At 37.7% G+C, this 13356-nt stretch overlaps 1 protein-coding gene across 1 annotated transcript in view; it reads right to left on the reverse strand.

Annotated features, from left to right (window-relative positions):
* Nucleotides 1-13356, reverse strand: part of PRKN (parkin RBR E3 ubiquitin protein ligase) — a 774293-nt gene that overhangs the window by 593586 nt on the left and 167351 nt on the right.

Below are 13356 nucleotides of genomic sequence, written 5' to 3' on the forward strand. Positions count from 1 at the left end.
ACTCTCCGTGATCCACTGTCAGCCGGCTCAACCAGTTGGCTTGTTGATTGGCAATGCCCGAGATGTGTTCCAATAGGATGGATGCCAAGTTCTTCTCTGCCCATAAACCGAGCTTCTGAGCTTCTTACCATAGGCTTATGGAATGGGTCCCCCCTTGACGATTTATATCAGCTTTCTCTGCAACATTGTCTGTCAGGAGGAGGATATGCCGATTGGCTATCGAGTCTCAAAAGTGAAGAAGGGCTAGGCGGGCTGCCTTCAGCTCCAGCCAATTGATGTTGTGGCGCAGGTCGGACTTTGACCATCGTCCTTGTGCCAGGCTGGACTTTATCACCGCTCCCCAGCCGAAGAGGCTGGTATCCATCGTGATGGAGATGCGGTCCGGTTCCCAGAATTCGGGCCCGTGGTTCAATGACAACCATTACCTCAGGGACCAGTGGAGGTCTGGTGGTAGACAAATGGAACACAGAGAGTTGCTCATCCGCTGTCGCTGGAATGGAATGAGCATCCAGTGAAGTGTTCTGGAGTGCAGGCGGGCCCACCGGATGATCCCTATGCACGACACCATCTTGCCCTGTAATCGTGCCAAGGTCAGGATGGAAGCTGACTGACTTGCACGCATGTGCCATGCCAAGCTTTGCAGACTTGTCAGATGTTCTGGTGAAAGATGAACTAGCCCTGTTCTCGAGTCTATCACTGTGCCTAAGTGTAGGATTTTTGTTGATGGGGAGAGATGGCTCTTGGAGAAGTGGAGAACCCCAGAGACTGTAGCATCCGGATGGTGACCTGCAGAGCTAGATCCACCTGTGTTCGGGATTGGGCTAGGACAAGCACATCATCGAGGTAACAATGGAGTCTCACCGGCCGGGAAAGCAGGTGAACCACCATCACCGCCAGGACTTTTGTGAATGTGCGGGGGACAGAGGCCAGGGCAAATAGAAGTGCCCTGTACTGAAAATGATGACCCCCATGGGGAAAACGGAGGAATTTGCAGTGGGCTGGCCGAATCAGAATGTGTAAGTATGTCTTTGTCAAGTCTATTGACGCCATGAAGTTTCCCCATGTGATTCCCAGTAATATGGATTTGAGAGAGGACATCTTGAAGTGCCAGTAGACCAAGAATGAATTTAGACGCTTCAAATCCAGGATCGTTCTCTATCCCTCAGAGTCCTTCGGGACAACAAAGAGATTTGAGTACACACCTTGCCCCACTCTTCTGGAGGGACTAGCTCGACCGCCTGAATGTCCAGCAGATCCTGGATTGCTAGGAGCATTAGGTGGTGCCTTTCTGGGTCCATGGAAAGTCCTGAAGAGCATCGGGGGAGGGGGAGGAACTCCAGACGGAGACCCTCCCTGACTGTCGACCTGACCCATGCATCTGATGTTATCTGATCCCACTGATCTGTGAAGGATGCCAGGCGGCCGCCTATGGGTAAATTCAGGTTGGAGTCACTTCACCCTGCAGAAGGGATGGCCGCCCCCTCAGTGAAAGGGCCGTTTGGACTGACCTTGAAACCTATTCCTATCTTGGTAGAATGGCCGCTGACTCTGTCTATCATACCTGTAGGGGGCATACCGCTGCTGGTGGTAATCCTGGTCTGAAGGCCTGAACGATGAAGGCCTACAGTATGAAAACGGACAATTGTCCGACTTCTTAGAATTTGAAGGTAGGACCTTCTTTTTATCCTTGTTCTCCACAAGGATGGGATCAAGGGACACTCCAAAAATGTTGGGGCCGGAGAAGGGAGCGGCCACCAGGTTCCATTTGGACTTGTCCATTTGCCAATTCCGGAGCCACAGAAGTCTTCTCGCAGTCAGAGAGGTGGATAGAGCTCTGGATGCAAATTTAATGGAATCCAGGGTGGCATCCACTGAGAACTGGGTTGCTGAAATGATTTTAGTGAGGTCGGTGAAGATGCTCATCTTGGATCGGGATGCGGTCCTGTAGCTGTCTGAGCCACATGATCGTTGTGCAGTTGAAATAGGACACTGCCGCAGCCGCCTTAATGGCCTAGTCAGAAACGTTGAAGTTCTTATGAAGGGTAAGCTCTGCACGCTTGTCCTCTGGCTTCGGCCATATCATCCAAGACTACATTTGATGTGTTAGCCAAAAGGGCGACCAGGGCATCTACTGTGGGAAGTTGCAGAGCCTTGGGAAGAACTGTCCCTCTGGGCTAGGCCCAAAGAAATACCCCTAGATATAGCTGTGGAGATGAGATGTTGATTTATCCAGCCCCATCCTAAGCTATATGAATGTTGTACAATTTTAATGTCTGTTCTTTTTAATTTTTTATATGTTCCTCCTCCCTGTTTTTATCTGTAAGCCGCCCTGAGTCTCTCAAGAGTGGGTGGCATACAAATCCTAATAAACCGTAAACCGTGAACCGTTTGAGAATGGGGCCCAATCAGAGATCTAGATCTGCTAGGGGATTCAGGCTAAGTTGCCTGTGCCAGTCTTTCTGCCCTAGCCACCTGTTTTTCCAGGGCTTTTTGTCTTTTGGATTCATCTAGCAGCAGCTCTGGAAGGGCGCTGGTCAGCTGTAGGCCTGGAGGCTGCTGCCCTAAGTCTAAGCCTGCCCTGGCCCTCCTCTGCTAGATCTCCTTGGGCCTGTAGATCTGAAACTGTGGAGGCCATGCCTCACTCACATGTCTCTCTGATGGCAAGTTGTTTAGAATTAATTTAGAATATCCAATAAAATGAATCTTTATCACAATTAATTAATACCTCACTGGAGCCACAGCTAGTGCTTGGACCAAAGACTGAGGGAAACTGGGAGCCGAGAGGGAAAGGAGGATACTTAAGAAAAATCCCTCAGTCTCTGGACCAATCAGGCTGTAACAAACCTTGTTGTAGCCCCTCCCACCGAAACCACAGGGAAAAAAATGACTTCTAAATTGTACATATCTTTAACTTTATCATACCATTTACTTGCCACCCAAATCTCAAGTCATGTTTTTCTAATTTCAAAAGCCTTTTGTTTCTCAACAACATCTGTTATTTCATCCAAACAAAACAGCGAACTACAAAATATAATTTCTAATCGGGTGAACCGAATCCTCTTCTTTCTTCTACATCTTGTAGCACCTTACATTTAACTCATGTTTTTTCCGTGCCACACAAATTTAGATATACAGTGTTTTTCTGCCATTGTTTAAATTTACATCAGATGTTCAAGTGAATATTGTCTGAAACAAAAATAAAATTATAGACAAAACATTCAACTTAATCACAGAAATTCACCCCAACAATAACAACTGTGTTTTCTCCCATTTTAACATATCTTTTCTTTTAATTCATTCCAAGTTTTAACATAATTATTTTGAAATAACAGATACTTCACATTTGTTGTATTGATATTGGTATTAAATCATCTTCTTGACTTTAAAGTCCATTTTATTCATCAATTCTATTTGATCATATACTTTCATATTTTTGTCAATATCTTTGTATTCGGTTGTTATCTTAAAACCTGCAATTGCATTAGATTCTTTCAATTTTAGCATTAATGATTCAATTCTCTTTAAAGGAAACTATACTCTTTGAGACCAGCACCAAATGATCTGCAAAAGCTCTTAGTATAAAAGTCTCTTTTTAAATGTTTTGACCTTAATCCTCTCAACTTCTCCTATGTCTCTATTCAATATTTTCAAATGTAAAATAAACAGAGGAGACAATAGACAACCTTGTCTTGTTCCTTTTTTGTATCTCAGGTGGCTTAATTAAATCTCCATTAACTACTTATGCTTTTTGTGAAGTATATATCAATTTTATCCTTATTAAAAACAATTATTTTCCCAAGTTCATAATTTCATGAATTTTTTTTTTAAAAAAAACAGAAAGTCCAGTTCAAATTATTGAAAGTTTTATCTGGATCCCAAAAGAAGTAATGCAACTTATTTTTCATTATGCTGTTTAAAATATTTTAAAATATTCAGCACAGTTCTAACATAAGAGTTACTTTCCATGAAATAAGCAACCATATAAATTTGATCAATCAATCAATCAATCAATTAATCAATTAATCAATCATCTTATAGCTAGCTTTTGGGCAAAAACCTACATATCGTAAGTCTTTATAAATAAATTCCTGTAAAATCATTTTCAGTCTATCTGGATCCTTCTGAATAATGTAAAATCATTAGTACGTAGTGATATTGTTCCATTGTTTTTTGTCAAAGTTAAATCCTGTCCTTCCTTGATCATTAATATTCTATTTGCACCTTTCCAAGTCTCTGGCATCTTTGCTCCTTGTAAAATGAAATTCATTATGTTTTGCAAATATTGTAAAAGTTCATCTTCATAGTGAAAATCTTTTATTTGGATAGTGAATGAGATGACTTCTAAAATTTAGCAGTAATGTCTACAGTAAACTTCCTCAGTCTGGTGCCCTTCACATTTGTGTACAGCTTTGGTATTTGAGAAATGGTAGTCCAATTGGCAATGGGCAATTATCTACAGAAGGAAAGCCACACAATTTGTTTTACAATAATGAACAAAGAGCACAATCTAGCCAAAGCATCCTGATCATACATTGTAGCAGAACACCAAATATTTAGAAGCACCTTGCTTCTGGATATGCTTTATTTATTTGCAACGGTTAATACATCTCCACTGAAATCAATGAGACATCAAATCAGGAAACTGTGAGTCCTAGTCCTATCTTAATATGAAAGTGAACTGGGTGACTTTGGACCAATCACTTTCTCTCAGCCCAAATCAATTCCAGGCATTGTTGTAAGGAAAATAGGGGAAGGAACGAGCATTAAGTATGTTAACTGTTATAAAAAAATAATAAATGGAAGTTCAAAAATAATATTTTAAACAGTGCTTTAGCCTGGCTTTATAATGTCAAAGAATGATCCCCAATGCTTTAAACTGGAGCAACTCAGGTTGAGTGAGAGTGTTCTTGTTTTTTATGTTAATGATGTTATCCTATTTTCCAGTTTTCATTAGAAAATAAAAATCAATCAAGGACATCAGAGTGTTTAAGCATGTCTTTATCAGCTGCTTTCATGTACTGCTACAATCTAAATTTGTTACTTTAGGGTCTTGGCACAAAATTTAATATGTGCACATTTTACTCTGGAATATGGAACATGGTATTGGCAACAGAAACTCTTCTGTTCTTAGTTCCACAAGAAGCAATATGCGTTTTGGTAAAATGATGGGAGCAAATTTGCCCTCGCCTTTGATAAAAGGACAACTCTTTGGGGAAGCAAATTTAATGCAGGACATTAAGTAAACTGATGCTGCCATTAGTGCAAATGTCAAGTTCATTATAGCAGATGTTTCAGCTGAAGATTGCTACACATAAAATCACAGAACAAATGTGCGGTGCAACCACCATTTTATTTAATGTCTGCTTCAATGCCCCAAAGAGTCAATCAGACTCATCTGTTCATATAATTACCACATTGTTATGTAACAAAGCAAGTTATTTGGTTGAAGCATTCATAATAACTCTGATTCTAAGCTCTTGCTAATCATTTTTATCACCCCCCTGGTATAGAAAAAATCCTTATGAATCATATAACACAATTTCATTGCTAATGCTGTTAAGAATCCAAAGACAGTGGAGATCTTCTTACAAATTATCCAGATTGCGACAATGATTCTACAGGAGGGGGGAGGAAGGAGGAAGGGAGTGAGTGAGAGAGAAAGAGATAGAAAGAAGAATGCCTGACCATGTAACATTGTTGGGTTTTTAATGCAGTTTATCAACCTCTTAACATAAAGAAATGTAACCTGTTACAGCAGTATTACTCAACCTTAGTAACTTTAAATGTGGACTTCAACTACCAGAATTCAACAGCCAGCAGAAGGGAGCCTTTCTATCTTTTACCCATATTTGGGAAGTGTTGTATCTGAGTTGTTTTAATAAGAAATGCTTCCATGAAATTAATTCACACCAAGTTCATCAAGTAAAATAAAAGGTGAGGGGGGAGAGCATCCTAACCTATAGCAAGCTTCTAAAAAGATAAATTTATTCAACATACCTTTCATAATCAATTTATGTCCTAAATTTTCCACAGATAAATTACAAATTGTGCAGCCTAAGAACACACAAGTAGAAAGCTGTAGTTTTCTCACAGAATCTATTTTAAAATACCACGTTCTGGCATTTAACAAGCTTTAGTACAGACTGACTGTTTTGGATTTAATGTGATGTTGAATGGCTTATCATTTTATGCAAAATAATGTAATCTGTTAATCAAAATCCATGGCTTAGTGTTAGTCAACCTCCATGTGGTAGCAAAATAAAAAGAATAAAAATAACTATAAAATATTGTACAAAAATAGTTTAAATATAATATTTATTATCCTCCATATATTGGTTAATGATATTATCCATTTCATGTTTAAAGATCATCCATAATGGTTTAGGAGACTATGGAAGATGTAGTTTCTCCATTCCCTCTCCATATTCTGACTCTTTTATTTCAACAAATACACAAATTACTTCAGACTGCCTCTTTCAAATTGATCCATCCAGCATACTCCTAACAGATTAAAATAATGGCTAATCCCTCATTTTCAAGTTTTGATCCTGTCAGAGGAAACACTCTGCCTCCTAAGGCCAGTCTGGGACCTACTCTATCTTGATGATTTTGTAAGACTAGTTAAGATTGAGTTGTTTCAGAATGTCTTCGGAGAGTAAGGTAGTAGTCATTCTTGGCATGAATTAGGTGATAATTATTTTTGTTCTTTTTACTACTAACCAATGAGAATGATTGAATTTTTGAAAATAGACAAGTTTGACAAATAAATCAATGGATCCTGTGTTTTGAAGGAACATACATTTTGAACAAACTGTAGTTTGTCTAATTTAGAAAACTTATTTTTAAAAAGTGGTTTACTTAAACAAGAACAAAAAGAAGAGGAAAAGAGAAGGGGAAAATCTTTGAATTTTCAAGTTTTCTTTTGTGGGTTTTTCTTTGCACCTGTCTGTGGAAGAGAAAGAGGGAAGAGACTTTTGAATTGACCTTGTGAAGCAGAATATCTTAGTTTTATGTGATTCCTAGTTGAAAATGCTTATGATGGTTTCTTCCAGTTATACAAGTTCCAAGAATTTTGCAGACTTTGGCCATGCTTAATATTTACCAAGTAAATGGTTTTATGTTGCATAATACAAAGGGTGATACTTTATAGGGGTGTCACGAGTGCCAGATGTGTCATACACAGGCTACGCTCAACCCAGCTCTGCAAAGGGAAAAAACATCACGATATGTCATATGACATCAATGTGAAATGGTGAGTTTGACACACATGCTTTAAAAACATCTACAACAGCTTGAGCATTATTAGGATGAACACTTGATTCTCTCCATCCTTTCTGGCAGCCCTCATTCTGTATCATGCACAGTGCTTTTAAACATTGCCTTCTTTTTTTGGTGAGCATATACAATAAACTATATGCTTCTTTGAATCCTAAATGTTTTATTTAAACTTGCCAGATTTATTGTTATCAAATAAACATAACAAATATACATGTTACTATTTATTTAATTAATTTTATTTAGAAAAATTGTATGATCACCCATCTTAACTGTGTGTGACTAACAAACAATGCCAAACTTCACAACCAACAAGTTAAAAAGAATCTGAATTTTGACCATGTGACTATGAATGTACTGCAACAGTCATAAGTATGAAAAACAGTCATATTTTTTTAAGTGCCATTGTAACTTTAAATGAACGGTTGTAATTTGAAGGTTGTAACGGTTGTACCTATATATTGAGATCCTCCTAACATTCTCACCCTAGAGGGGAAAAAGTCAGCTCTTGACAAGCTTCTGGAAAGTCAAAAGAATCAGGGGACTTCTGCATCTCAGATGTTAGGGTTAGGGCTAGAACCTTATATGTTTGTAATCTGGGAATTTTAAATTCCCCTCAGAAAGTCTGATTTGAAAGGTGGTGTGCATTTTTTTCAAATTAAAGACAGCCAGGTAAAATATATCATGCTGGTGCATTTATGCAAACACACACACCCTTACAGACTCTTAAGAAAGGGGTGAGGTCCACGGTAAACAGTTTAAGGTTGAAGCTGTAGGGGTTTGAGGATGTAACAACGGAATCAGGTAGAACATTCCAGGCGTTGACCATTCTGTTGTTGAAGTCATATTTTCTGCAATTGAGTTTGGAGTGGTTTATCTTGAGTTTGTATCTATTGTTTGCCCAAGTATTACTGAGGTAGAAGCTGGTTATTACCGCCTCAATTTTTTACTTTTACACATTAGTATAGCTAGTCAGTTTACTTCCTGCATTTGTTTCTTTCTTGCTCTCTTTACCTTCTTCTGTGTACTGACTAGGATCCCATTTCGTGATTCGAATGATGGGAATCCCTGGAAAGGAAGTGCTGAGCTTCACAGCAAGAACTACAATAAGAGATATAACACAAAGCCTAAATAACAAATCTCAGGTTTAGTAGACAGGGGAATTTGAAGAGATTCTGAGAAAACTGCATTGTATATGATTAATTCATGGACAAGAGAAGCACCTGTCAGAAGCAATAACATGTGTGTAAATACAGCATGAAGATGATATGGTTGATCCCACCCCTTTCAGTTCTGTAATCTTCATTCTGTATTTACTACACACATGTTCTTTGGGAAGATATGAGAGGGGAGCATGAGAGAGGCCTATTAAAACCTCCAGACTTATAGAAGAACAAGGCAAGATGAATCAGTCTGCCTCAGGCATTCAGACAAGGATTACCAATTCCAAACCCAAACCCACTTCCCCACATACTTATTCACCAGCCACAATCAAGATCCGGTATCAAGAGGAAAATATGCTGTTAAATGGGTATGGGATACCTAGGTTGTTGCTAATATATTGCATAAATGCATTGATTTTTTTAAATATCTTTTTTTCCTTTTCCGTTATTAAATAACATCCCATAAATAAGGACATAACTTTAACGTCTCAAAGAATTTCATTCTATACAGAAACCACAAAAGTAGGTTTCTGTATGTTTCTTCTCATGTGCATATAGATTTCATGTGGAAAATTTTGTCAGCACATGGAGCTCCTTTAATCTGCTGATTACAATCTCCTACTATGCATAGTCAGGCCCCAATTTCATCATATGAACAACAGGAGTTCTGTATTTTTTCTTTATTGGTAGATCAGATGGTGCTCTTCAGGGTACTTTACTATTATTCTTTTGTGGTTTTTTATTTAGAATGCATTGAACCTCATGCTTTTATTTTAAAAACTGAAATATTACTTTCTAGGTTTAGAAATATTAACTATTTATGCCAACAGAAGGCAACAAGAAATCTATGCGTGGTTGTGAAAACAAACTCTACTGTTGTTAAACAACCTAACCAAATTCATTTAAAATATTAACGTTAAAAGCTTTACGAGTTTTTTTTCTTTACTTGAGAAAAGAACTACGAAATGCTTTTTAGATATCTTAGGTGCATTTTTTGGAATAGTTTTTCTATAAATGATAAATGGAAGACCTTAAAATTCTTGGAAAATAAGGACTGTGTTTGGTCAAGTAAAATAAACATTTATATCTCTAGGATTGGTCTCTAGTTTGCAGAGTTAATTCTATCTTCTTGCCAACTTGGTACTCTTCTCTTCTTTCCACCCCCTAAAAGATAATAGAGGATATAATCATCCATACAACTTTAGTGAGTCTAGTGTACTTTTTTCCCAATTATTTTTTAAAAAAAACAATGGTCAAGAAAATTTGAAGTGAATTAGCTTTATGGAAGATCCAGGAAAAAAATGAAAAAGATTCATATAAAGTAATATCTTCGGAACTGAAATGATAGAATCATCTAATGCAGAAAAAAACAGAGGCAAAAAGTTCTTTCTTTTTTATTATATTGGAATTTATTGGAGAATTTGGGGCATATTGAACCCTATTTAAAATATATACACTGTAATTACCATATTGCTGTGTATTCGAAAAGGAAAATTCTTAAAAAACCTTAGACATATAATTTTCTTCCTTAACGAATTGAAGAAAGGCTCACCCAGTAAATACAAGTAAATGTATGGCTCTGTAGGTTAAGACTCTTCAAGTAGCAATTTGTTTAAAAAAGTAAACTCTAAATCACTACAGTGATTAAAAAGATGAAGTTTGGTCCAACGTCGAGTCTATAGTCAGCAAAATAGCTATAAATAAGTAAGTAAGTAAGTAGGTAAGTAGGTAAGTAGGTAAGTAGGTAAGTAGGTAAGTAGGACTGTCAGTCAGTCAGTCCTGGGGCATTCAACATTTTATTAATCATTCAAAAAAAACCCTTTTCTTCTGTCACCTGATTCTTCACCAGGACCTATTTCTAGTCATTCTTCTTATGCTATTGAAGAATACCAAATAGCAAAAAGAATACCAAGTAGCAAAAACACTCCAGTGGTTCACTTTCTGAAAATATTAACATACAGAACAACTTTCCAAAGTACTTAATTGTATTAATTTCAATGCACAGCAGACAGTAGCATTGCCTTCCAAATTCAAATCCTCCAGTGATCTTGCTCCAAAGTATACAATCCAATTACCATCCACATGCTCAGTCAAACATTATTTACATCATTTATTTTAATATTCAGATCAAACCGAAGGTTAATGTATTTCCAGCACATAATCTGCTTCCAGTTCAAACATGCAGAAAAAAGTTTAATTTTATCTACCTATCTACCTACCTACCTACCTATTTATCCATCTATCTGACTCTGGGCAGCTTACAAACATTAATTAAATGAGAAAGAAATGTTCTAATTGTTTAGAACAAAATACTGATAATTCATGGCTCACATGTCTATTGCAATAAGACTATACAATAAGTAGGAGCAATCTACTGAGCACCAGTCACAAGAAAAGGTGAATTTACAAGGGGCATTAGGTAGAGGGATCAATTTTTGCAAGCTTTGGCATTATAGCTGTAGATCCCCAGCAGATCTTGCTATTCTACTTTGTTCCCAATTCTGCTTTAATGTGCCAATTCTGAATAATGTTGGCATATCAGATTCTGTGATCTGTCAAGGTCAGATACACAGATGCCAAGGAATTTTCCAACTGATAAATAAATGTCTCTGAACCCATCACAATGGGAGAAAGAGATATATGTGTCTGCTAACACCCGTCTCATATTTGTTCACTCTACTTCTTCACATCTATGCTTCAAAGATTTCCGGCCTCACTTTCCTTAGTCTCCTACTTACACAAATTTCAATTTTCATTTCTGCAGCTCTTCTGCAGATATGGGGCTGGGAATCCTGAGAAAAGAAGAAAGCATGACAGAGAAACTCAAAATAAGACCTCCTTGATTTTGTTTAGCATAAGTTGAGACACAGAGAAATGTGAACAGACTTTCAAGATGCTAATTTTATCTTATTATAATAAAAAAAACTTATGTGGAATCTCTGCTGCATCTGCTTGACCTGGCCTTTTTCACAGGGCTTATACTTGCCAAAAGGCTCAAATTGTATAATGAAATCTGAAAAGGATTTAATCCCTTGCATAAAGGTTGAATAGAGGTTGAGTTCAACAGCCAATAGTCATCTCTTCCATAATTAGAATCACACAAAAATTGTAAATGATATTTACAGAGCCATTAGTACATCACTTAATTTTGGTCAATGACCAGATAGGACCTGGGGTTTAACAGGCCACCTTAGAAAGTGTTGTTGGAGTTAATGCTTCAGCCTCTCTTGTTTTATGCTCAACCATCTAGAAATTTGCCCCATCTCTCTACATACAAAGATTACATCGGGAAGCAAACAGCTCCTATAAAGAAGGAAAGCCTTAAAACAACTGATTTTAGATTAGATGTGTCTAGAACTGGGAATATCCCTCTTCTTGTGGCTGACCAAATTTCTCTCTCTTTTCCATTTAGTGTGAGACTGCTTCATACCTTACTGTGAGAACAACGGCTAGATCATACAACAGTTATCCAAATTTTCCAAGGTATTATTATTACGTTAGAAATGATTCTTCTACTTTCCACTGCACATTCTTCATCACTAAATTTGACTTAATAAAATAGGAGATTTGATTTTTACATACTGTTATGCACAAACACATATGTACACCCATCTTTCTTCAGATTTGTAACATTAGTCTCAATAAAACTAACGAGCAGTAAATGAATTAGCATATGTGTAGGCAGCTAGCCTAGCCTGCAAAATAAAATTAGGAATAAGCTAACAAAGTAGCTTCCTGATATAGGATAACAGTCTCATTGCTATGAAAATAGCTAGGCTTTCCATTGTATCTCTCTTGTTTCACACTGCAAAAAAAGTTGTCATTTCCTTATTTTGAATGAACGCAGATAACAGTTTACATTTCACCCAGAAACATTCTGGCACAATTGTACAATTGTAACATTCAACACAAATGCAGGCACCAAATAGATAAGTGTAAAAAAAAAAAAAACTTCTGAAAAGATAGCCTAGATTTCAAATTTAGTCTTTGGCACTGAAAGGTTTCCTTAAAAATAGTGCAGTTTAATGGAGCGTAACTGAAACAATCTGGACAGAGCACCCACTCAAGGCACAGCAAAACCTGTGAATGTGAATATCAGTTAAACTCTACTGGCCATTAAACCTAACCTGATAGGAGTGAGACCATTTCATTTCTCCACCTCCATTCCAAGGGCAGCCAACTGGGACTTTGCAGAGTGCCTTTTCAAGTTGCAATTGAACAACGTGAAAGTAAACAACAAGTGTACATTTTCCCCACGATAGCCTTGGGTCTCTGTTTTACACATTCCTCATTTTCTCATGAACATTATGCCTCCATCCCCTTGTTACATCACAATGAAACCCAAATCTTTGCTCTAACCTTTAACTCTCATACTTCCTTTTCTCTCCTCCTCCCTTTTCCTTTCTTTAGCAGAATCCCCCCCCCCCCCCGGAAAAAAGCCCCTTCCTTTCCTGTTCCATTTGGACAGGGTTTTTTTTAAGGAACTCTGATAGGTACTTCTATGTTTCTTTATAAACCCAGTGTACACTTGGTGGAGCCCTAAGAACAAAACACATAAAGGCTTATCAACGTCATCTCCTGCTCACAAAGGGCCTTCCCTTCCTACAAATGCTAGCTAATCAGCATTCCTCAGTCTTTAAGAAAACCTTCTGCATTCCTGCCTCCTTATGTGCTTTACCCAAAACTCTCACATACATAACAAGAGCAGCTTCACAACTATCCTCCAGGGGTCACACTTGGGTTAGGTATTGTAGACCACGGGAACCCTGAATCCGCCTGCTTCAGAACCATTTATTTACTTCCTTCTTCATTAAGATTCAAATGGAATAAGCACTGTAGAAATTGAACAGATACAGAAAATGTGCTTCTGTAGTCAGTAAACATTTATTCAGCGAGCAGAGATCTCTTCTTCTCTAGC

Source organism: Thamnophis elegans, chromosome 4 (assembly GCF_009769535.1).
Source record: "Thamnophis elegans isolate rThaEle1 chromosome 4, rThaEle1.pri, whole genome shotgun sequence".
NCBI lineage: Eukaryota > Metazoa > Chordata > Lepidosauria > Squamata > Colubridae > Thamnophis > Thamnophis elegans.